The sequence below is a fragment of the Pteropus medius genome, unplaced genomic scaffold, assembly GCF_902729225.1.
Source record: "Pteropus medius unplaced genomic scaffold, Ma_sr-lr_union100, whole genome shotgun sequence".
Lineage (NCBI taxonomy): Eukaryota > Metazoa > Chordata > Mammalia > Chiroptera > Pteropodidae > Pteropus > Pteropus medius.
In genome coordinates, this window is record NW_024352784.1 from 11,167,538 (window position 1) to 11,190,448 (window position 22,911).

The 22,911-nt window shown below is 39.2% G+C and overlaps 1 protein-coding gene across 7 annotated transcripts in view; it reads right to left on the bottom strand.

Annotated features, from left to right (window-relative positions):
* The window catches only part of RAB30 (RAB30, member RAS oncogene family), a 73,197-nt gene that overhangs the window by 34,648 nt on the left and 15,638 nt on the right, over positions 1-22,911 (bottom strand). Inside the window, exon 1 of one of the 7 annotated variants that reach the window (XM_039848176.1) lies at positions 20,289-20,308. The exons of the other annotated variants lie outside the window; for them this stretch is intronic. The gene's annotated coding sequence lies outside the window, so the exon portion shown is untranslated. Of the gene's footprint in view, positions 1-20,288; positions 20,309-22,911 lie in introns of those variants that run through there. 7 annotated transcript variants of the gene reach the window in all.

The window sequence follows — 22,911 nt, forward strand, 5'->3', positions numbered from 1 at the left end:
GAAAAAAATGATTAGGACACACAAAAGCTGGGAATACTTCTCAGAGAACCTAAACATCAGGATGAGGAAATCAAACCCCAAAACACTTGGAGCCTACAGAGGATTAATTGGCAAAGATCATATAACCAAAGAGAAAAAGAAAATTATAATTTCCCCAGAGAAAGCCAAACCTTGTTATAATACAGTGTTCTTGTGTGTATTAGCGGACAAGGGACAGAATATGAATAGAATGAATAGTGCTTTTCTTCAGAAAAAAATATATAAATCATTTCTTCAGAAAAAAATATAAAGTTATATCTGACTGGAGAGTACTTTTCTTCAGAAAAAAAATATAAAGTCATACCTGACTGGAGAGTACTTTTCACTTTGTTCAGAGTGCAGGTTATTTAAATATAAAATGCTGCAGGGGATCCAGATTGCAAGAAAGAGAGAGAACTAATCTTTGTTGAATGTCTATGATGAACCAGATACTTAAAAAATAATACAGTTTCTATTTATTAAATAAAGTGTGCTGGACACAGAACTATTCACTTTACATGTGTTATCAAATTAGATAATGTAAGTCTTCAACAACTCTGAGACAGAGTATTAGCCACACCATTTTACAGGAGAGAAAAACATATGCACTCATTCCATACATTTGTACTCAACATCTACTATGGGCGAGTCACTGGTCCAGGACAAGGGCTACAGGCATGAGCAAGCCAAGTCCCCCTCTCATAGAACCTTCATTCCAGGGCATAAAATAGAGCAATGAATGAATGAAGAAATGACCATAGACATAAATGAATAAGAAAAATATCAAACAGTGACAAGTGCTAGTAGAGAATTAAAATAGGAGGAAGGGACAGAGGCTGACTAGACAGCTATTTTAGACTGGATTGTCAGAGAGGGCCTCTCTGAAGTGGCTATATTTAAGATGAGATTTGAATACCAAAGAGTCAAGCACATGAAGATTGAAAGAAAAGCACTGCAGACTGAAGGGTCAGGTAGTGCAAAGGCCCTAAAGTGACAACAAACTTGACATGCTGAAGGAACCAAAACCAGAAAAATGAGGCTGGGTGCATGGTCAATGAGAAGAGGCTGAGAGACAGATGCATGGCAGGTCACACAGAGCTTGGTCAGCCAGGGCAGAGTTGAAATTTCATTCTGAGTGCAATGGGAGGCTACCCAGGGGGTTTTAAGGAATATGGTGCAAACTAATAAACATTTTTTAAAGATTCCTCTGGTCCCTATAACAGATGGTACTGTGGTAGGATACAAGGAGACTAGTTCGGAGGCTACTGCAGTTACTCTAGGTGAGAGATGGTGTGTCTTGGATTAGGGTGCTGGTAGTGGATGGAAAAGGAGGGAAGGATATAAATGTGGGAATGCTTTTGAAGATAGGACTTGCTGAACGATTGGATGATGAGGGGGAAGAAAGAACTAAGTCAAAAGTAATGCTCAGATATTTTAACTTGAGCACTCTGGGGGAGATAGCACCACTTACTGGTGCTATATCCAGTGGGGAAGATTGGAAGAAGAGCAAGTCTAGAGTGGAGACAAATTCAAGAGTTCTCTTTCAGCCATGTTAAATTTGCAATGCCTCTTAGACATCTAAATGAACATGAGTCTGGAGTTCCAGAGAAAGTTTGAGGATGAAAAGGCAAATTTAAAGGATATTAGCAAATGGATATTATTGACGCCATTGGATTGAAAGAGGATATCTATGGAAAGTGAATAAACAAAGAAGTAAGGGGGCCGTGTCAGAACATGGGGCACATCACATAGAGGCTGAGGAGAGAAGGAGACTGGTGGAGAGCAGAGAGTTAGGAAGAGACCCACGAAAACAGAGTTTCCAAGAAAACAGTGATGGGCCTTGTCAAATGCTGAGAACAAGTAAGATTAAAATAAAGCAGTGGCTTTAAATCTGGCAACATGAAGATCGTTAGTTGATATAGACATGAATAGTCCTGATGGAATTATAGGAAGAGATTAGAGTGAGAGGAAGAAGTCAAAATCAAAACTTTGGACAACTGTTAAGTTTTACTGAGAAAAGGAACAAAGAAACTAGAAGATAGCTAGAGAAAGATATATTGTCAACAGTTTAAAATTAAATAAATTTATTTTGCAATATTTAAGAGACAAAATTAGAAAGGTTTTTGGGATCTGTTGTTTTAGGATAAGGAATATTAGAGCATGATTATATGCTACCAAGAATTATGTGATGAGGGTAAATTTAATAATGACAAAGAGAGAGCATAATTACAAGATCACAGATCTGTAAGACTAATCGTAATGGAGTTCATAATGTGCCCTAGGTAAAACAATTGGTAGGCAGAGGGGTTGGGCTATGAATCCAGGTCTGTTTTGACTTGAAGGTGCATCTTCTTTCCAGCACACACTGACTGTAATACACATAACCCAGCAGTATTTGCAAAAATCCCAACTCCAGTCTGTGAAGTGACTCATAACAGAGATAGATGGCATATTTAGAGAACTTGTGAGACAACACAAACACACACGCTCTTCCTTTCTGTAAGCAAGCTCTGTTTCTCATACGGACTTCTATTATTGTATTTTCACTCAAATGTCATTTATTGCACATCTGGCTGTGGTCCTCGACTGTCGCCCTTTTATGTCAGAGTGAGCTTGAGGAGAGGATGAGGACACATATAAATCACAGTGCAGTGTAAAAAAGAACACTGTAGGAAGCAAATTCTCCAATGACTGCACTAAAGTAGTAAAGAGATTTTTTTTAAATGCCAGTTGTGTATTTATATTCGGCAAAAGTGGAGATAGAAATTAAGGAACATGATCATTTTGTTTCCTTTCTCTTTACATGGCTATCTCAGGAAGCAAGTGACCATGGCTGTGCTAGGAAGTGGCCTCTTGTCATCTGTTTCCCATGCCCACTCCTGCTCTACCACATGATGGCACAACCCTCCAGCCCCAACTTTCTCTCACCTGGATTCCCATTATCTGTTCTAGTTTCCTTCTTCAGGACAACATAGATGCCATCTCTCCCATGAAGTCTTCCCTGATCTCTCCTTCTCTGAACCTTTTATAGTGCTAAGTACTAGCTCTTGGTTATATTGTCTTAAACCTATTCTGTGATTCAAATATCAGAGTGACAGTAAGAGTACTTTTCGGTAGGAAATTCAACACAGTCGTTGGTCATTGTAACTTGGAGAGGTTGCTTAGTACTGGAAAAAATCAGACGGATTTGAATTGAAATCGTGGTTCTGTTCCACCTCTGACAAGCTGAGTAATCTTAGGCAAGTCACTTTCTGAGCCCCATCTAGAAAGTGGGAATACTACTACTTACCATCCACCACCTGGGTACATATCTAAGAGGTGCTGGACAGCTCACCCTTCTGCTTAAAACCCTACAATGGCTTCCCATAGTTTTCAAAATCAAATCTGAAAACTCTTTAACATATTTCAACACCCTCTCAACTTCCCCAGCCTTACTTCTTATCTAACTCACATTTTATACTCCAGTAACAATGAATTCCTCATGATATTTCCCACCCCATGCTTTTATTTTTTTGGTCCCTTCAAACCCTGCACTATTATTCCACCTTGCTCAGGCATCACTCTCCTCCTGCAAGCTTTCCTGGTTTGTTACCTTCCCCACTTACACAGATTAGTTTCTCTCATGATACCCTGACCACAGCTAAATCATTGTAGTTATCTCATTGTTTACAATTATTCATTTACAGGACGATCTACTCAATAAAACTAGGGTTCCTTAGGGGGAAAAACTGGATTTTATTCATCTTTGTATTTCTAGTACGGTGCCTGCTACATACAGGTACTTATTTCTACTTCGCCCTTCTGATGCTCCATTTCTTCATCTATGAAATGGGAAGAATATCATCTACTTGAAAGCTTGGGATTAAGGTTAAGTATTCAAAGCTAACCACAGTGTGTCTGGCATACAATCAGCCTTCAGTACATTTGATTTATACTCTCAGCATCTCCTGGTTTGCCTTCCTGTTCTATCCTTCAGGACCAGGGTCTTACACTGGCCCTGTGTCCTTGCCATAAGCCCGCTCCTCCACCCATAACCCTAAGTAGTGAGGGTCCCAAGCTCCAGACCTTTCTTGGCCTCCTACCCCTGCGAGTGCCCTCTGAACTCTGAGGATGACTCAGCTAAAGCATCAATGCAGTGCTGCAAACATTTCTTGAGCACTTTGTGCAAGACAAAGTCCCAGATGGAGTGGAAGTGATACAACATGTACAAGGAATTTATGATCTACTAGAGGGCAGGGGAGAGGTAAAGAGACAATCTGACAAATAAAGGCAATGCCATTCAAAGAAGGAAAAGGTTATGTAGCTCTGGGGGGAAGACCCAAAAGCCTTGGAGAAAGTGGCATTTGAACTGGACCTCAAAGGATGACTTTAAACTGAGGGGCTGTTTCCAGAGTTGTGTGTGTTCCATAAAACACAACACTAAAATGTCCTCCTCCTCAGATGAAAATTAATTTAAAAAATGCTGCCTACTACATACCCTTCTAGGAGATACATAATGCACAGTAGCAAGGCTGTGAGAAGTCTTGAGGTAAGGAACCCTATTTAATTTTATTTAATTCAGCACCTCAAATCTGACCACAAGTTCTCTATTTTTTTTTCCCTCTGGAGGATTACTGCATCTTGAAGAACATACTTTAAGAAACGACAAATTAAATGTTACCCTTGCAAAGTTATAAATTTGCAACAGGACATCTCATAGATAAATCCTAATATCAGGTTTTTTAACAATGTAATCAGCAATTTAAAAAATTCTCCTGGCAGTTTTGTCCAAAGAGAAAAAGCAATGAAAGACCATGAAGAACTAAGTAGCTGTGGAAACAAATTTGCTCCTTCTCCAGTATGAAGTGGAGTGTAGACCACAAGCCTTTCTATCAAGGGAGGGAAACGACAGAGCTCTGAGTTCATTCCTTCTTTGGTAGAGTGTTTACACTCCAAAAGCCATCCTCCCTTCCTCTCCAACCTGCTGACTGGGTAAAAAACACCACACTTGAAAGCAAAGGGAACAACATTGCATAACAACGAGCCAGTGGACAAGGCATGTTTTGCTCCTTAATATTTACTGAACAGTGGTGCTCATAAAAGGCGAGAAGGAAAGGGACATTGTTTACTTGTCTGTCCCCATGTGCTGGAAGCGCAGTGCTCAATGATCCATTTTGTGAGTTAACAAATGTTTACTGGGAGCGAGGCATTGTGCTCATGATTCAGAGCAAAACAAGACTAATCCTACTCACAAATCCTGTTTCACAAGGAAAAGAGACAGGTAAACAAACTGCAATGCAGCACGCAAAGTACAAGCAAATAATTCTATATTAAGAGGTGAGTACAAAATGCCAGCAAGGCACAAATGCAGGGACTCCTGAACTTTGCTTAGCCTCAAGGTCAGGAGAAAGGCATGTTAAAATAAGGAGATTCCTCTTAGCTCTCAGAAGATTGGAAGAGTTTTGAAGGCAAATATATATAAATGAATAAAATAAGGTTCTACAGTTGAGTAGAATAGGGTAGGATAGAGCAAGACTGAAAAAAAAAGGGCAGTCAACCAGAGATGGTGGCACACGGAACAGCTGCATCTAATTTCACTTACTCCTGAAACCCACAAAAAGTCAATAGTGCATTTTTTCTTCTTTTTTTAACTTTAATTTAATTTTTTAATTTTTCAGTTAGAGTTAACATTCAGTATTATTTTATGTTAGTTTCAGGTGGAGCGATTTTTTTCTTAATAACAAAACTGTCATAAGTACAAGGAAAGAGGAGACTGACTGAGCAGACTCAAGAAATCTGAACCCTAAACCAGATGCAGGGAAAGCTGAGAATTCAGCTGATTTAAACCACAGAATACGCACCAGGCCCAGGACTGCCGTACTGTGTGTACCTAGAGCAGGAATATAGGACGCTACAATAAAGACAAGAGTGAAAGATGTTCATAGAGCAAAGTTGGATCCCTCGAGCCTCTCCCCACTGACAGAATTCTAGAGGCTTGGTCTCTGGAGAGCATAAAACAGAAAAGTCTCGTATTTGCTTTAGAAAATGGGGAAGGGATTGAGGGATACAGATGAAACAAAAACGTCCATGAAGTGATCACTGGTAATCCTGAGTAAAGTGAACAAGGGGGTTCGTTGTACTATCCTCTTTACTTATGTAAATCTTTGAAATTTTTTATAATAAAAAGTAAAAGTGTCTCTGGCCCAGAAGGACCCAGAACATTTCAAGGGGAACATCACAAAGACAGGGCACTGTGTCTACTGAAGGTGGAGTGCCACACATCCCCTTACCCTGTCTGTCTCCTCCCGAGACAGTCGGGTAGAACCGCACTCTGCAAAGAGGAGTGCAAGGTTCATCCTGGGTGAACGCACCCTAAAGAAAATCTGAAGGTGCTGCCTCAGGGGCTCCCCAAAACAGCCTACCCCAATCATGCTATAGTGAGGCTCAGAGTCAGTGATCTCCACACCATGGTCAGTTTCCTTTTTTTTTTCTATATAATTCAATGGTGTTAAATATATTCATAGAGCTGTACAACTATCACCACTGGGATGGTTTATTGAGATATAATATTAAGCTTTATTAAGATATAATTCATATACTCAATTCACTCTTTTAAAAGTGTATAATTCAGTGGTGTTCAGTATAGTCACAGAGCTGTATAACCATCACCAAAATCAATGTTAGAACATTTTCATTACCCGCCAGAGAAAACCCTATACCCATTAGCAGTCACTCCACATTTCCCTGACTCTCCAGCCCCTGGCAACTACTAATCTATTTTCTGTCTTTATAAATTTGCCTATTCTAGACATTTCATATAAATGAAATCATATACTATGCGGTCTTTGTGAGTGGCTTCCTTCACTTACCATAATGTCAAGGTCTTGACAGCATTTTTTTACCCACTCCCCTTAATCAGGAAAAACAGCCAAAGATCACATTCAGAGTGACATCTTGGGAAAGCCTCTAATAAAGATACAGACCACAGTAAACACAAAAAAAGCAACTTGAAGGAAACAGATACTATGCTGAGGGTGGAGGTTGGGAGAAGTACCATTAATATTCTCACAAAAAGAAAATAAAACTGCATCCATGAAGAGCAAATAGGCTACTATAAAAAGGAAATACATGGAGAACAAAAAAGAGCTCTTAGAAATAGACAAACTTAATAGTAAAAAAAAAAAAAACTAAATAAGAGCAATAAAAGATAAAATTAAGGAAATCTCTCAGAATGTAAAATCAAAAGACAAAGATATGGCAAATAGGAGGAGAAGCTAATATTCTAGAGGACCAGTATAAAGGGTCCAGTATCTGAATAAGAGAAAATCCTAAGAAAGAGATAACAGGAAAAAGAATAATCATAACAATATAATTTGACAGAACTTTGAAGAACTGAAGCATGCAGGTTACCAGGTGTGAAGGGCTCAGCACACCACGCACAGTGTGAAATTACTGTGGAATTTCAAAAACTGCAGAGGAGATTCCACCAGCTGTCAGAGAGGGAAAAGTCAAACAAACAGGCTATACACAAAAGACCAGAAAATAGAACGCTTCCAACTTCTCAACAGAAGTTTTATTATTTTTTTAAATAAAAACAGGACAAGGGAGCAATTCCTTTAAAATTCTGAAGGAAAATGATTTCCAACTTAGAATGCAATACCCAAAGTATCAATCAAGTATGAGAATGGAATGAAGATATTTTCAGGTATACAAAATCTCAGATATTCACATTCCATGGACATTTTCTTAAGAAGCTCCTGGAAGATGTCCTTCACCAAGTGGTATACAAGAGTCAAAGGGTCTAGGCAACAGAGGACCCCAAGTTGACTGCCACATGAAGATGCCAACCAGACTGCAGAAGTATAACTCCAGAGACAGACATGTTGAAAAAGGATATTGCCAACAACCCCACTGCCATTAAATCTTCTTTGGTAATGTTATTCTAAATATTTAAAATGTATGATTATAAAAATTTCAAATGTGCTCAAAAGTAGAATCCTGATACCCGTCACCCAGATTCAATAATTATGAACATTTTGGCCTATTAACTTGATCTATCCTTTTTTTCCATTTTTTCTTTGTTTAAATATTTTAAAACAAATTCCACATCATACTATTTCACTCCATGCACTTCAGAACCCATCGCTACATTAACCATTTTCTAATATCACAAAATTACTACCACACCTACAAAATTAATAAAAATCCCTTTATATCAATCCATAAAATTTCTACAAGATCTCAAAAACGCCTTTTCACAATTAGACTGTTAAAGGCTAAACTGTGCCCTCCCACATATATACACACAAATTTTTATGTTGAAGCCCTAACCCCTAGTACCTCAGAATGTGACTGTAATTGGAAATCTGGCCTTTAAAGACTTAAGTGATTAAGTTAAAGTGAGGCCCTTAGTGTGGGCCCTCAGGCAATCCTACTGGTATTCTTACAAGAAGAGGAGATTAAGACAGAGAGAGAGACAGCAGGAGTTCATGTGCACAAAAGGACAACATACAGAGGCAGGAAGAAGGCAGCCATTTGAAAGCCAAGGAGAGAGGCCTCAGAGGAAACCCACCCACCTTGCCAGGACCTTGATCTTGGGCTTCCAGCCTCCAGAACAATAAGAAAATAAATTTCTGTTGTTTAAGCTACACAGCCTGTAATAGTTTGTTATGGCAGTTGTAGCAAACTAATATATAAACAATCCAAATCAAAACAAGGTTCATACATTACATTTGGTTTTCATTCTTAAGCCACATGATTTTTTTTATGCTATTGACTTCTTGCAGAAGCCAAGTCATTTGTCCAACACCGAATTTGTTTGTTTGCCCTCTTAGAGTATAATTTAATTTGTCATCCATATTTCCAATAAATGTACAATAACTCTAGAGGCTTGATAAGATTTAGGAGTCAACTTCTGGGTAAGAATATTCCACAGGTGATATACACATTGTCATTTTTAACCTGACAAATAATGATAGGTAAACTTGGTCTATATTCTTTTTTGATTCTATTTGCCTTGACCATGTGCTGATGCTGCTGTCTGCCTGGGTCAGCCGATGGCATTCACTTCATCCCACAGATGAGTTTCACTGTGATCTACATTCTGAGAGCTGGAGATAGGCCATAGAGAGACTAGGAGTAGAAAAGAGCAGTCCACTCTCTGTGACCATATCCTACCAAATATCCAGTGCTTGGCCCACACAACAGCCCTATCAAATGCCCCAGCAGGGGTGAGCCTTATATTTCCTAGGATTCACTCACAACCTTGCCCACTGAATTTTTCAGTAGGACCTTTTATAACTCTCAGGAAAGCTAATCCCAGACTATGACCCAGAATCAGTTTAGCTTATTTTCAGATCTAAGAGTGGCCATGTTGCCCTTTTCTTACAAAGCTTGCTAGATTCATACTTGCATCTTTGTTTAAAAAATTAAACAATATATAGCTTAGAAATACATACATAGGTAATTAAACCATAAAGAAAAGTAAGAGAATGATGAACATAGGATAATCTTTGGCTCTGGTGAGGAAGGATGGAGACATGATTTGGAGGGAGAACAGAAAGAGCTTCTAAGGTACCAGTAATATTCATTTTGATAAACTGAATGCTGGATACACAATTTTGATTTTATTATTCTTCTTTACACTAATATGAAACACATCATACATATGAAAGGTGGAGGAAATGAATACTCTTTGATAGGTAAAATATGTTTCACATTAATTATTTTTATGAGAGTAGTCCACTGTGGCTAGAACACAGGGTTTGAAGAGTGGAATGAAATGAGAAAAGTTTGGAAATGGAGTTTACTCTGAAGCAAATGGAAGCCTTGGTGACATTCTCTTGGGATTATCATCATGGAACATATATACCCAAGATCAACTAAAATGGTTTTTTCACAATCTATCCATCAAGAATGATATCAAAAATCCTTTTTTTTTCCCCCCCAAGTTATACAGAGATGAAATATCTGACATTGTAAGCTTTACTGGGAAACATAATAATATGGTTTTGGTGTATTTTTCCCAAGAGAGGAGATTCACTTCCCCTAAGAACATGTTTACCTCAAATTCTTAAATGACATAAAGCCAGGATAGATGCGGAACAAATGTTCTAGATGACAGAATTGAGATATATGTTGGTGAGCTGAAGTGACAGGTCAAATCTAGCCCACTTTATATCAACATCTACCATTTACTGAGAACATATGATATGCCAAGAACTTTACATAATTTACCTCATTTAATCCTCACAACCATGCTGGGAAGCTGAGACTCAGGGACGTAATCTTTCTAAGGTCATAAAGCATGTTAACAGCAGAATCATAATTTGAACCTAGGTTTTCAGATTCAAGTTTCAATCTCAAGTGAGATTTCTTCAGCTACCAGAAATTAACATTTAAAAACTGAATCTTCTGTACTTGAATTCAGTCTGTCACCCTCAGAGAACTGCCACCAATCCTGATCCCCTTGGGCATATAAAGGTATCAGCAACTCAGAAAATAATTAGATCAGACTGAATTCACTCATGAATGTAACATTTGGGGACCCTCTGAAAGCTGCCAGGAAACCTCTGTCTGCCCTCAAGAGTAAGTCTGTCATCAAGAATAAGCTGTAAGAGGATTCCCTCTGCTACCCGTTCCCAGCTCAGCTATGTCTACCTCCCTATCTGTGTTTAAGACATCACAAAATTCAGGCTCTGCAGTTGTAGATGCGGATCCCTTACACAAATACTGCTGACCAAGACCCCTTAGTCAGCCTGTTCCTCATCTTTAATTTTCTCTCGTTCTCAGGGCCACTGTGATTTGATGGGTGTGTACAGTTGAGAGAACAGCAAAACCAGCTCCAGCGCACAGTCATAGCCAAGGGAGCAATCCCAAAAGACAGCCAGAGAATTTTAATGAAAACCAGAAAACTCCCCACTGCTAAGTCCAACTGCAGTTTAGTACTGCCAGCCCCTCCTCCTGCAGCTAAGAACCTGAGCCAGCTTCACACCAAAGAGCAGAGAGGAAAATCCATTTTGCATTCGGTAGCCTTCCATAGCAGCCACTTTCCAGGGTCATTTAGGTAACTGGCAAGGCACCTGCTAATTGCAATAGGACCCAGGGACCCTGAGAGGCACAGGGTGTGGCAGCAGCAGATCTGAGCCAACAGATTATGAAACAGTCATTTAAAAAAAAAAAAAGCAGCCTCTTTCCTTCTGCCAAGCTGTCTGAACACAGCTGCATACAAGCCTAGTGAGGAATCTTAACAAGCTTAAAGGGACAGTATTTCAGATACGTGATAACCGAAGGTGAAGAAAATGAACATTTTGAGCACTTACTATGTGTCAGGCACTCTGATCTCATGCTACTTTCACCATGAGGTGGAATTTATAAACTGCATGTAAGAATATTGACTCAGAGAGGTTAGATAACTTGTTCAAGGCAAACAGCTGGCAAGTGGGGAACCAAGACTCAAAGTTCAATATGGGTGAGGCTCATCAGAAATAAACTCAGAATTCTGACCTCTTCTGCCTAATAAAAAGAATCATCATTTACTGAACATCGGCCATGGGCCTGGAACTAAGATTTTTGCATATGCTGTATCATCTAATCCTCACAGCTACCAGATAAGATAAGGATCATTATTAACCCCATTTTTGATGAGGAAACTAAGACCAGATGTTAATTAACTTGGCCAAGGACATGATATGACCAGGATTTGAACCCAGGTCTATCTCATTCTAGAGCTTCCATGTTAAAACACTCACCCTAACAGCCTATAGAGGGCAACCACCTAGGCCATCATGCCGAGCAAGCAAGTTGAATAGGGACTTCTGTCTCCCTTCCCAGCAGGTGATGCAAGTTTCAGGATTACCTTTCAATTCCTCCAAGCACTCCTCTGTAGGGGTACAGAATCACTGGCTCGGGGAAGGCTGCCAGGGACTTTTCTACCTTCTCATGGACCATAGGCTCTGAGGACACTGCCCGTGTGAAGAAGAAGGCTGCCACCATGACCTTGAGATGCCTGTGAGTATAAAAGCCGACAGCTCCTTTCTGCAGGCTCTGCTCCACAGGCCCCCACACCACACAGCAAACTCCACACACCCTCCAGAAAACAGCTCACAGGCCTATTTTGTATTCTTAACAGGAGACCATGCACCTCCTCTTAGAGCAACTGTGATTTCTCAAGGGAGACAACTGTCTAGACAAAGCATCCCAATCCATCTTGAGAAGAGATGGGCCATACAAGGTCATGTTTGATCATTTAGTTTTTGGGGGGCTGTGATCAGCGGCCCACTGAAGGCTCTGAGCTTGGCACCTCTGGGTCATCAGACTGAGCATCACTCAGTACAACAACTTACATCCAGGGTTAGAACTGTCTTCTCAGCCAGGCAAGCACTAGGGGACTCAGAGGCATCTTACACCCAGGCTATGGGTCATGCACACACAGGTACACTATTTAAACAGTTTCATTAATCAGAACTCTTCTATATACATTCAGAATTAACCAGCAAGCTTTGAGATGGACTGAACGCCTAATATGTGCCAGGTACTGTGGCAGGTACATTCACAGCCAATATCTTAATTAATCTTCATAAAATTCTGTGAGTAGATAAGATTGCTATTATACAGGTGAGGCAACTGAAGCCCAAAAAGGTAACATAATTTGCCCAAAGTCACACAGAAAGTGGCAAACTAGATTCAAATCTGTTTTAATGACTCCAGAACCCTTATATTCAGTCAATCATGAGGCCATTCATTATTCCTCAGACATTTATTGAGCACGTTCTATGGACAGCTACTGTGCCACTTGTAGAAGATAAGACTGTTAACATGGTAGCCTAGGTCCAGTCACCAAAGAACTTATGTTCTCATGAGCATAGAAGATAAGATATACTGAAAAATAAGTACGGGATGATAAGCTTAGGGCCATAGATGAGTGATCAGGGAAGGATTCTCTGAGGAAGTAGCATTTGAGCTGAGACCTGAAAGATGAGAATGGGCCAGCTATATGCAAAGCTCAGAAAAGAAGAACGCAGGCAGAAGGAATAAGAAGTGTTGTCTTCAGGAAAAGGCTTGGCTTGTCTGAAGAACATAAAGGCCACCAGGGGCCAAGGCTAGGTAAACAACGAGGAAGAAAGAATGTTTGGGATGAGGCAGGGCCTTATTGACAAAAAAGAGTTTGGATTTTGTCATAAGGGCAATGGAAATTAAGGAAGAGTGTTAATTAGGTAAGTGACATAACATGATTAGTACTGGATACTGTGTGAAAGAGGGGGTACAGGGAGTGGGTAAGAGTTAGGAATCAAGGCAGACATAGAAGAGTTCAGCTGATGTAAGGAAGGGCTGTCCCCTGGTTAGAGCTGTGGAAAGTGGAATGGGCAGCCCGGTGCTGATGACTTCCTGTCATTGGAAGTGTTAAAAAATGAATCAGATGACCCCTTGGCTAAATGGTTAGAAATTCAATAATTGGGTGGGCAAATCTTTCTAAATCTAAAATCCTCCTAAACCCTAGAATTCTGTGGTTTTAAGATAAAATCTTTATTAAGCTGACTTTCAGGACTGGACTGTCCACAACAGCCCACGACTTCTTTGGTAAATTCCACCTTTTAAAAGCAAATGAGAACAGTATTAGCTTATTTCAGTCACTACAAAGTGACTCCTAGCTGACTTCTAGGTGTCATGCAAGATGTTGTAAGGTTTTCAGTGTGCATAAAGGCACATGATATGGAACCAGATATCCCAGATCTGCAATTTATTAGCTCAGTGATATCTGGAAAGTCATTTCAATCACTTGAATCTCTGTTTCTTTCTTTGAAAAACAGGGAAAATAATGCCTGATTCAGGATGATTGCTTTGAGGGCCAAAATACAGTTTCTGACACATTATAGTAATAATAATAATTATAACTAACATGTACTGAGCCATTACTATATCCTTACAAAAACTCAAGAAGTAGGTACTATTACTATCCTTGTATTAAAAGTTAGGAAACAGATTTTTAGAGGTTATATGTAACTTATCCAAGAATCATATAGCTAGTAACTGCTCAAATTAGAAAAACACAAGCAAATAAATAAATGTCAACAAAGTTTGGGAGAAAAAGACAAAGAAAAACCATATTACATAATTTGAAAAAAAGATGTAACCTGTTAAATTTAACAAACAAGTCAATTCACTGACTAGACATTTAGTAAATATTTATTGAACATATAGATGAATAATTGAATCAATAAATGATTCCAACAAATATTTATTGAGTTCCTACCAGGCACAACATCAAAAAATGAAAGTTGCAGAGAATTTACATCAATTTGAGAGTCTGCCATTAAAAACACAATCTCCGAATTGCAGATAAATTGCCAACATAATGACCCACAGTCCATAAAAAAAAAAAAGGTCCTAAAAAAAGTCATTCTTATACAGACAAAGAGAAGCTGGAATTACTGTTATTCTTTCTGTGGAGAGTCAAACTGTAGAGAGATGCTCAGAGCAGCTCGCAGAAGACTAAGATCACCCAATAAATGGAAGCCTAGAGAAGAGACAGTCTCAAAGAAATGAGAAGACATCCAAAGGAAGCAGAATCTAAGAGAACAAAGGCTGACTTAATAACTAGGGTTTGCTAATGAACTTTACTAGAATTGTGGGAAGGGACACCAAGTCTCAAAGGGCATTTGGATGAATAGGTTAAAGAGGAACACAACAATCTTTAAAGAAGTTTGGTGATAAAAAGGAGAGGGAATAGCAACAGCCTGATGAAGAGCAGCAGGACTGCTGCTAAGTGTAGAAGGTGAGGAGCAAGGCCAAAAAAGAGAAGCTGAACACAGAAGACAAATGGAGGAAATATAAGAAAGAACCAGAAGGAGGACCAGACCCAGGGAAGTCAAGAGGGGCAGGGCAGAATACATAAGGAAAGGTTACCCTTGGGAAAAGAGAGGTCTCCTTCTGCACTGTGACGGAAATGGAGAGACTGTGATGTATGGGCATAGTAAAAGTTACTCTAATTCCAGCTGATGAATACAGAGAGTGATGGTTAGAAAACACCATTTGAGCTTAAAAGAATATTGATTTCCTTGGGCCACTCATAAATTGGTACTGAAAATGACAACCAACATTTGGATATAAGTCTATACAGTTAAAAATCGGGTTTATTGAGATGTCCTTATATTGTTTCTTAATCTAGGTGCTGGTTGCACTGGTGTGTTCAGTTCAGAAACGTCATCAAGCTATATGTTTATGTGTGCACTTCTCTGTGTGTATATTACACTTCAATAAAGTTTTTATAAACCAATCATTAACTTAGAATCACCACTCCCATACTCTTTGTTCAGTTTTTAAAAGAGTAATTCAACCACATGAAAACTATGGATCCCTTCAGACAGGCAACATTCCTTACCATTTTTTTAGTTCCTCCACAGTACTAAATTCAAAATAGATACACAGTAGGTATCTAATAAATACATGTTGATGTGATTGGAAGAACTTTAGCACCAATGTCCGGACTCAATAGAAAACTATCTCTAGGAAGTGGCACTATTATGCTTGTGAAATCTGGCAGACCTCACCTTTGCAAGTGATTGCACTGAGCATCACCACTAATGGAGTAAACTAATGTATGTGCCTCCCCTTGTGAAGCAATGAGAAGTATACAATGTCAGCTACTTAAAATTCTTGCCAAAGATGCTTAACCAACATATAATCATGGAGAAATAGCTAGACAAACTCAGGTTGTGAAATATTAAGAAAACAGGCCTGGAATCTTAAAGTACAATCCTTAATTGGATCTTGGATTTAAAAGAGACCAAAAATCACATTATTAACACTATAAAAGTAACATTATTATTCATCTTTTTTGAACAATAGGATTATGATAGATTGTTTGCAAAAATGCTACAATTATTCATGCCCCTGAGCAATATGATTTTACAGCTCCTCTCAAGAGGAGCTTGTGACTAGCTTTGGCCAACAGACTGCAACAGAAGTTATGCTGTGTGAGCTCCAAGCCTAGGCCTCAAAAGGCTTTGTACACTTCTACGCTCTCTTGAAATCTACCTATCTCCTGTGGAAACAAGCCTGGGCTACTCTGCTGGAGGATAAGAGACACTCTGGAGCAGGGACAAGCCATCCAAACTAAGGCCAACTTAGACCAGCCAGCCCCTGGTGGATCCAGCAACTGACTGCAGATACTGAGGGGGCCCAGCCAAGATCAGCGGAGCTTGATGCACATTAGAAGAACCATCCAGTTGATGCACAGAAACATGAGCATTAATAAATGGTGTTTTTTTCTAACCTACAAAGTTTTGGCACGGTTTGTTATGCAGCAAAAGGTAAATGATTGAAGGCAAAGTTTAAATATAGACTGTATATTATGGAATCAATGTTAAATTTCTAGGGTATAATAATGCTACTGTGGTTATGTAGAAGAATGTCCTTATACTTGGGAGATAAACACTAACATATTTAGAGATAAAGTAACATGTGTCTGCCCCCCAAAATGTAAATTTGCGTATATGAAGATGAAGCAAATATAGCAAAATGTTAAGAATTAGGAAATCTAAAAATTTTTGAGTGTCCTTTATACTCATCTGTTCATTTGAAATTTTTCAAAATAAAAAGTTAGAAAGAATAAATGCATACCTATCTCCAGAACATGGTGACACTGAATATGTATCTTGTAACATAGCAGCCACTATGTAGTGAACAGATCCTTCTCATCCTTTTTTGCTGTCCTCCACCTCCTACCCCTTTTTTACTGAAAGTGACTACTACTGCTGAAGGGGAGGTGGAACAGATATAAACTGCAGTAAACCAGGGGTAGACACTGGTAGAGTTAAAAGAAAGATTCATTAATAGATAAGAAGTGTTTAAAAGTTGGTATTAACAGTAAGCAATCACTAAGTAAGGTTTTCTCTCTGATATAATCAGAAAAATAAAATTGTGGTGGGTTGGCTGAAGCTTGAAAAGAAAATAGCTTTGGCAGGAAACATGGGCAGGCCTTTGAATTATTTTGTGTTAAAAAAACAAATATTCATGTGCTTTTTTCTATTTTAAGAGATTTCTCAAACGCCTACAAATGAGAATAGTATCTTGTATTACATCTCTTCCCCCTGAAAATCCCTCAAGATTCTTACCAATGGAACCTAAATCTCTTTTTTTCACAACCTACTGAAAGCTTTCTTTATTTAATTTGGATTTCCCTCCAAGTGATATGCAGCAATTATTAATGCTATATATTGACTTATATGAACCAACCCACAGGCCTAGGTTCAAAGAATAAAGCTTTCTGAGCTAAAATCCAAGAACCTCACTTTTCTCTGCCATATAGAGAAAATCTGCTTAAAATAAATGGCAAATAATGCCCATGCTGTTCTCTATAATAATAAAAAATAAAAATGAATAAACAAAAAACAGTGACCTAATTAGTCTTTTTAGAACAATTTCTACAAATCTGTTAGAATGTCTTTGACTTAATAAAACTCCAAACAATTCCATGTATTACCATTGTCAGGTGAGAAAAACATTCAACTTATATAAGGAAAGAAAACAACACAAGATACATCTAATGAGCCAGTTGTTCTCATCTGTCAGAACTAAAAATTTAATGCAGCGAAGATATTTGTCTATGTGTTATTTGGCTCGAAGCCAAATCCATGCCCACTCTTCCTTACAGAATCCCTCAATTCTCTAGCCCACAAACCCCAGGATGCCTCAGACTATAGCTTGAAGCTACAACTTCAAATTAAAAAGGCTGGGGGAAAAAAAGAAGGTACCACATGCAGAGAGAATCTTTCAGTTGCCTCCACAAACTTTATTAGATTTGAGAAACCAACCACTCTCATGTCTTCAAGGAAACTTTGATGTTCAAAGAGAATTCTACTATGCACATTAATTCTCCAAACTGTTCAGTAACACTGTAAAGACAGCTGCAGAGCAATTGGCTTTCCTGGCCCACATCTACATATTGGCACCCACAGGTAGTAAAAGACATTAGCAGACCTGGGCATGGGTCTAGCCCAGCCATTGAGTTCCTATTCCTTTGTCACTAAAAGTGTCAACTGCTTAAAGTATGGGCTGACTGACTGACTCATTGATCCATTCATTGCTCAAACATCTGTTGAGCAAATTTTACATACCAATCTCAGAAGGCAACATGGCCCCTTTCCACAAGGAGCTCATGAGCTAATGGAGAACAGTCCAAACACTTAGGCAAGTTGGAGTAAAGGGCTCTGAATAGGTTAAGTACTTGAGTCTGGACTTGAATCCTGGCTCTGCCACTTATTGGCTGGTACCTTTGGGCAAATATTACTTAATCTGTTCAAGCTTAGTTTCCTTAGCTATGAAATGAGGATCGTAATTGTACCTATTACACTGGGTTATTGTAAGAATTAAATTAGATAATATATATTACTATACATGTCGACAAACTTCCAATAAATGTTGGCTATGATTATTGTTTTTTTATTATTATGTGGTTGGTTATACTTGATATCTTTTAAGGTCATTTACAACTGAGATTCTATGAATTTGTTGAGTGACCCAGAGTAACAAATATAATATCTCTGGGCCTCATGTTTGTTATTTGTTAAATGAAAAGGTATAGCCAAATGATCGCTAAAGTCCCTTCCAACTCTGGAATAGTAAAAGGCTCTATGATTAATCTTATACGATTTCAAATGTGTCTCAGCATCGCTGCTTAAACTGGTAAAACAAAGCAACTGCCAAGTAAATCATCTTTCTCAGGTGGCGATCTGAATATTTTTTCACTTTAGTTCCTTTAATCTTATAACCCACCTATGCACATAGGGAATGTACATGAGGTTTGAGTCCCCAAAGAGAAAAATGAGCAAGTGTGGAGGAAGCCAGGCCCCTGTCCCCTTCCTTCAGATTGGGTAATGGATGCCAAACACAAGTGGGGGAGGTGCGATGAATAAATAGATTCATTCATTCACCCACAGAAGCATCCCACATACTGAGAGAGGAGAGTCTTCCTGTGCCCTACAGCGCTCACTACTTGTCCCCACATGCCACGTCCCACACTGCCATCTTATTTGCCTACACCAACAACCAAACTGATTGCAGTGCTTGGAATGTGGTAGGCACCTAATTACTTATTAACTAAAAATTCATACTTCCCTCAGGACCAAAATTATACATCTGCAAAGTGACTAGGCAGTTTGGGATTCTTTATTAAAGATCACCAATCCAGCAGTGTCAAGAATTAGCTGTGCAACTTTGGAGGGGAGGACTCATTTCATCCTCTGGCTCTCAGTTTCCTCTTTAATTAAAGAAAAAAAAATGAGGGGAATGGATTAGATTAGGGATTGGCAAACTATGGTTCCTAGGCCAAATCCACCCCCAGTTTAGAATGATTTTCACGTTTTTAAGTGGTTGTATAAGCAAACAAAAAATACTATGCACTAGAAACTGTTTCTGGTCTCCTAATATGAATTTTATTCTCTGGCCATTTACAGAAAAAGCTTCCTGGTTCTGGATTAGATTATATCTAAGGTCTCTTTAAACTCGGAAGTTTTAGCATTCTAATTCTGCTGGGTTTCCGTGAACAGCCTGATTCTAACTCTTCGCACAGAATATTCCTAAATCTGAAACAATACTGAAGACGCAGTAGAAGCTCGATTGTTATTTTTTCAATTGAATAATTGGATTCTACAGCAGTAACCCTAAGAACTAAATCCCCCCCCCACAAAAAAAGGGTAAATTGGATCAATGTGTATCAAATGAGTGCTTAATAAATGCCCCCAGGATCAACAACTCACAACAAGGGGAACACACAGCTCTCCTGGCTCCTTTGGATGACAGGGGCCCCTATACCGACTGCCCCAGAGCTCAGATAACCAAGATTAAGACTCACCTTGTTCTACCAAATAAAAAATACATTTAGCTATTCCCTGAACAAACCCCTTGGGCAAATTATGAAGCTAACTAGAAGTAGCTATCAGAAACACAGATCATCTGAACAGATCACCTTAACAGCCATAGACCTGAGGGAGTAAATCCCATCCACAATAAAGCATACAGAATAATTTAGCATGCAACGTCTGTTACTCTTTACGTCTGTTATTAAGAATACATAATACCAAAATAAGGAATTCAAACATTTATGCCAGGGCAGCAAGCCAAGGAAAGTCTAAAATATATGGTCCTATTAACACTAATGCAAATTGGAGCTAGGTAAAAGAGAAAATAAAGCTTACTGCCTCCACTCTCACTACACATACTTTTCCAAACAGCCAGTGATTACTCTTTTAATGTCTCTCCTCTGTGTACCCATAAATCACTCCTGGTGATACCTTTTGCTGATTTCAAAGGATGAGTTTCTTTTCCATCTCTTCCTCTCTTCCTTCCTTCCTTCTTGCTCTTCCTTCTTCTTTGTAGCTTCCTACAAAGAGTTCTTCTGAAAGTAGCTGGGGATGCTTTTCTGCCATCCCTCAACTGAGCATCTCCAGTACAAGTACAGCACACTCCAACTTCATTTTCTGTCAGATTGTCCTTAGATATTGCAAAGTTGATCTAAAGATTCTGGCCTCTTTGCTTTCCTTTAAAGAAACTGCTTGGAGCTCTCTCTCCTCTCAGCTGACCAGAGAAGCTCGCATCCGGTGATGTGGTGGATTCACATCCCCACTCCAAGGCACCATGCTCCAGACACACTGACTTGGAACGTTAAAAAAAAAAATCCTATATATCTCAATGCTCATTTCCAGGCTTTTCATAAACCAGAGGAGAGAAGAATAGTTAAAGTATGGATTTTCCTCCTGACTCATTAGGTAAGCTTTTTCTAATAGCCAAAGAGATAGACACTGGCCCTCTGCTGACCTCTGTATGAACCTCAAAAAAATCCCTTTACTTCCCAGAGTCACGTGTTTTTCAACCAACTAAAATGGGTTGGCATCCTTGCTTTCAAGCATTCTGGGTTATACAGTTGGATTCCAGGAGTCTCTAAGGAGTCCTGCAATGGCTCTTTTCTGATACCCGGCCTGAACAGCCTCGCTCACATTTTATTGCAAAGTTGATCTAGAGAAACACAGATCATCTGAACAGATCACCTTAATAGCCATGGACCCGAGGGAATAAATCCCATCCACAATAAGGCATATAGAATAATTTAGCATGCAACATTCTGTTCCTCTTTACCTCTGTTATTAAGAATATATAATACCAAAACAAGGAATCCCTGCTTCAAGCTAGTTTGAGTGGGTTTCCTTCATTTATAACTTAAAGAGTTCTGAGGAACACAGTCAAGAAGAAAGAACTGCACTCATTTGAAATGGCAAAAAGATAGGAGTAAGCGACAATCCACAGGTGTCTAGGGAACACCTAGAAAATTTCTTAGAACAGAGTAATAACTCCAACAAACTGATGACAATACACAAAAGACTCTTTTCAGTTTCCAAGGGCTAATTGCTCTAAACTCATACACCACCTATAGTAAGATATTCTCTCTTTATTCTCATTTCATTACCAGGAGCATGTGCGAAGTTGTAATAGCACTGCCTTAGGGTTTACCTACTATCAGATACCCTCGGGAGTTATTGACCATACAGAATCCTAACAAGCAAACCTCATTCACCATCCATAGCCAGCTTTGCTGTCCCAGGATTGACTGGGAAATAGATCAATATATGGCTCCGAGAACTGAAAAAATTACTCTGGGGTAAATAGCTCTCGGTATAAGTGTATAACCTTGACCAGAGTTTTCAAAGATAAATATTCAAGAATTATCAAAACTTCTGGGAGCATTTATAAGACTATAAATGGAAATATTACAAAAATAAATAGGAAATGATGCCATGAATGCCTACTTGAGCAATGAAAAGTTTTGCCAGGAACTGGGATCCAGTGATGACAGAGCATGCATCCTGATCAGTTTCCAGAAATGTCTCTTATTAAGCCCAAATTGTTTTATAACAACAAGCACTGACATGTGTAATACATTCTACTTGCTTGTTACAAAGCACTTTTACAATATACATTGAGTTACTTGACCCTTAGAACAACAGTAGGAAGCTGGGGTTGTCCCCAGTCCCACATGTACAGCTAAGAACACAGGCTCAGACAGGTCAAGTGCTTATGGTCCCAGGATCTATGACTTGAGCCAATACTTGAGCGCCCGTCTCCTAACTCCACATTCTCTATTTCCACTGTAGCCCAAACTATGGAATACCAGGGCAGAGAAATAGCCCAGCTGGAGGAGACTTTGCCCCAGTGCCATAATTATTCAACCTATGTTGGAAGTTAGTTTTCTCTGTTTCATGCAGCTATATGTGGGAACTTTCCTGGAGGTTAAAGGGCCTGGGATAGATGCCTGGCCTGCCTGCAAAACCAGCTGGGAAAACTCTCTCTGACAAGACACTGTAGCTTATGCCCCTTGAGGGAGTATGAGGCACAGGTTCAAAGTACTGAGACTTTCATGTGATTTTGTCAGAATCTTATAGTTGGAGGCCTCTGAGAGCCAGATGACAAGGTCTCTTGGGACCCCAAAGATAGACGATGAGGCATATAAGCTGAAGTTACCCTTTTTGGGAGAGGGAGAGGGGATCAATTACATAAACTTAGCTGGTTTCAATAAGCATTCTCTCAGATGATTTTTATGATCCACTTCTAGGAGACAAATTGCCAAGATCAAACACTCATACACTACCTGGGAAAGGCAAAAAAAGGGGAAAAAAATTAACATTTTAGTAAGAGCCATTTATCCCTGATAGCTGGTGATCCACCAACTCAGAAGGAAGACAGGAAATTGGGGGAGCTGTCCTTTAGCATGTTGGAAAACGTGAAGATCTGCCTCTCCTGTTACTTACTGGGTTCCAAGATTGAGAGAGAGGCCCCGTACACCAGAGCAGTTCCTCTAGAAATAGAAAATCTAGGATCCTAAAGAAGTATATGGCAGTGTAAGGGGCAAAGGCCTTGATTTCA